This window comes from Anoplophora glabripennis, unplaced genomic scaffold (assembly GCF_000390285.2).
Source record: "Anoplophora glabripennis isolate ALB-LARVAE unplaced genomic scaffold, Agla_2.0 scaffold429, whole genome shotgun sequence".
Lineage (NCBI taxonomy): Eukaryota > Metazoa > Arthropoda > Insecta > Coleoptera > Cerambycidae > Anoplophora > Anoplophora glabripennis.
Window position 1 is genome coordinate 402,475 of NW_019416876.1, and position 4,208 is coordinate 406,682.

Consider the following 4,208-nt stretch of genomic DNA (forward strand, 5'->3'; position numbering starts at 1 on the left):
GGTTGAATGATTTCCGGGTTGGTTGCCACGTCGTCGGTTTACAACAGTTGACGTTTCGAGAGACATATCTCTCTCTTCTTCAGAAGTTACTCTGAAACTGAAGATCTACTAATCTTGTCACTATTTATATTTGATGTGGTCACTGGTCCATGATGTTCCGGTGGGTGACCCCGTGCGCGTTGTTGACGTTCTAGTGGGTTGCTTTCACGGATGACTCTTCCATATACCTGGCAGATCCACGCCACCATCCCTGTTGAAATAGTTCGGATTTCTGTAAATTTCTAAGACTTCTCTGTATAGTCGGGGCCAAAATCTTCTCTCTCTCACCACCATGTTGGCTTCACTCATATCCACTGTGTGTCCTGCGTCCGCCCTATGCTCTGTTAGTGCCGATTTTTCCCAGTTCTTATTTTTGAGGTGACTTTTAACCTCGTGTTGATGTGCCTTCCTGTTTGTCCTGTGTGGACCTTTCCACAAGAGCAAGGAATACTGTACACACCGGGGCCCTGGAGCTGGTTGTTGTTGCAGGTCTTTGGAAACGCTGCCGCCACATTCCTTACAGTGCTGAATACTGTGTTGATATTCCTCTTCTTCAAAAGACGCCCGATTTTATCTGTACCACCTTTCACGTAAGGTAGATACGTCTTCGCTAAGTACTCCTGTTTCTCAATGGGTGTATGTCTCCTCCTGATAGCTTGTTCTATATTTCTCGCCGTGTAGCCATTCCCTCTCAAGGCCGTGCGTAGGTGTTCTTGTTCTTCGGCCAAATGTCTTGACTCGCTGATATTCCGCGCTCGATGATTCAAGGTATTTATGGTCCCCTGTTTTTGGGCTGGGTGGTGGTGGACCCATTGGAATTGACAAAAGTGTGCATAAAATCGACCTTCTTTGCATCCCGAGACCAATTCTACGAACAGACGGAGGGAGCAGCAATGGGTTCACCGTTATCTCCAGTCCTGGCCAATATATACATGGAAGCCTTTGAGAAGAACGCCCTGGAATCGACAACGTTGAAGCCTAAATGCTGGTACCGATATGTTGACGACACCTTCATTATCTAGCCCCACGGACGCAACACCGTAGCGGAATTCCTGGATCACATTAATGGGATACATCCAGATATCCAGTTTATGGAAGTAGAGAAAAACGCCACTCTTCCCTTCTTGGATGTTTTGGTTGAGGAAACCAGATTACACTTTAGAACATCGAGTATATAGGAAGTCAACTCACACTGACAGGTATCTGAATGCGGAGTCCCACCACCACCAAGCCCAAAAACGGGATCATAAATACCTTGATTCATCGAGCACATATCATCAGCGAGCCAAGACACTTGGCCGAAAAATTAGAACGCCTACGCACGGCCTTGAGAGGGAATGGCTACACGGCGAGAAATATAGAACGATATAGCGTATATATATATAACTTCAACAACAAATTGATCTTAAATATGCGTGGAAAACGTTTAATGTAAAACAGTGCAACAAGTGATAATAAAACCAAGTGTAGTGTGTTCACTGGGAAAGGCTGTGTCGGTACGTGAGGATTTCGGCAGCATCTGCGAGGAGTACGAATTCAACGAGGGAACCCGACGACAGTCTATGGAATGCAGCGCGACTATTTCAAGTTGAGAAATACAATTTATGTAAGTGTAGACACACATAAAGCAAATTTGCACTCGTATTAACAAAAGCGCTATATAAAGTACAAAAATAAAAATTTTTCCATTTAAAAAACGTCACATAAACAAGCATGCATTTATTGTAGAATAAAATTTATATAAGGGGGGATTTACCATTGTGTACTTAGCACTAGAAATTACAACAGAAACTTTCATTTGTAAAATGATAACCTGCTAAATTTATGAATAGATGAAAATTTGTGAAAACGATACAACTTTTATTTATTTAACAAAAATTCTTTAGTAAACATAATTCATATTCAACTATAATGGCGCTAACTAAACTAACTAGAAATTACAACAGAAACTGTCATTTGTAAAATGATAACCTGCTAAAGGACCCCGCACAAATCTTATGGAAATTGGGTCCCGGTCAAATTCGCTGAATTTTTGATATGTGATAGAGTTCATCATACTGGTCAATTGTCTCAATGGCCACAAAGCTCAAAAATGGATAGTTTAGCCGGTACAGAGCTTTAAAGCTCCGAATATCCTCCACGGATTTATGTATATGCGCAGTGTGTATAGACTTTTGAAATAGCCTATTTCATTTTTTTTATTATCTAAATTGTTAATTGTTGTTAAATTGTTTGGTCAAATTTTGAAAGCATTTTTCTTTTGACCATTTTTTGATAGTTTGGATTTTACGTTGTCAATCCATTTTCCGTTTGGAGAGTATGGAAGCTTTCTTCTCGTAATACAAAGCTTGTTTATACAGAATTCTGGAGACAGGAGACAGTTGTGAACTCTTATGTACACCAACATTTTTCAACAAACCATGTTCTGAAAAAACGGAAAATAAAAACTGATATTACATTAAATCATTAATATTACATATTGCGTGCTACAGGATCATTTAACCTTATTTGAGAATTTTCAGATGTCTGACGGTACTGAATTGCACCCAATTCATTATTTTCATCACCTAAAATAGAAATACAGCTAAATGTGATACTAAAATATGCTTTTTATGAAAATTAAAATACATGAATGTTGACTACTTAAACTCTGTATTCATGAAAATATACTTACCAAAATGTACAAAGGTAGAACTGGTTGATGGACCAGGATTATTTGATGTTGACATAAACATACGGCCATCAGGTTTAATTTTGCTGTGGTTTAACTATATAACTTTTTATTTGGCAGAAAACAAACAAACATATTAACATATGACAAACGTCAAAAGTACATAAACAAGGGTCAAAATCAAAACAAAATGATACCTGCATTACCTGCGTTTGAAATCACAAAAGCTAAATAGCACCATCTTACGATATGGAACCCGAAGTTACAGTGGAATGTTAGGTATGCAAATGGTATAGGTTGTTGTATATCAGATTTCATTCTATGTTAATATTCCATTTTCTATGATGCCTACTAAATCATTTTGACGTTTTTACCTTTTATATATGAACCTAAAATCGCCTGTCGCCTTGGCAACTGTCATTGTCAAATTTTCAAAAACTTTGGAGCCGGATTATGTAAATGTGCGTGGAAATTACTTTGAACTAATAGCATTTTCATCTTCCTTGTTCCATAAGCTTTGTTTTGATATGCCATACAATTGGTTTTCTATATTTCACAACTTTCTTATACTATTATCTAATTTTCTTACATTACTACATAAATTCTTCCTATGCCTCTATTATAAGCATGTCCTTTTGAAATTTACACTCTAATGAACATTTCTTCACAGTCTTTTATACTTTCAATAATTTTTTAATACTATGAATTGTATTTTTTTTAAGATACTGTCATTCCGATATTGTTTTTGAAAAAGTTCACAATACAAGTATTTTACCATGCCTGGTATCTGTTGGTTTAGTCTTTGGACTCCAGTAAATCACCTGGTATTTAAATGTCCCAGTTAAAACACTCTACACTCTTTTAATTTTCATTTTTGTTCATGACTGGTCGTTGTATATGGGTTTTTGTTCAAATTTCTCTAAATTTTGGATATTAGACCAGTTGTATGTATGGAAATTTACTTCAGGTATGATTACCTTTTTGTTTTATATTACATTTTACATTCATATTTTAACTAATAATGAAATGTTATTAATTCGTTGTCTTTTTCGGTACTTGTCAACTGTAACTTTGTCTCAATTTAATTCTTTATGTTAATGAATTTTAATTTAATTATGCTCATTATCATTTGCATCTTATACACTATGTTTTATCACAAGTTATTCAATTTTTAACCTCTGTTCATAATTTTTTTTTTAATAAAATTTCATTACAAGTTTGTACAATGTTAACATTTTGTCTTTATATTTTTAATTATATAACAATCTGTTATTATTTATTAATTGAACCTGAATCTCTATTAAAATTTAGTTATTTAATGTTAAAATCTTCAAATCCACTACAGATTTTCTTTTGATATGTAATTTTACTTCACGTCAATTCAAGTTTCAGTTGTATTGTTGGTTGCATAATTTGTGCATATTTCAATATATATATATATTGATTTTGACATGTAATAAATAATGATCAATCGTTAATAATAATTGTAACAATTTTA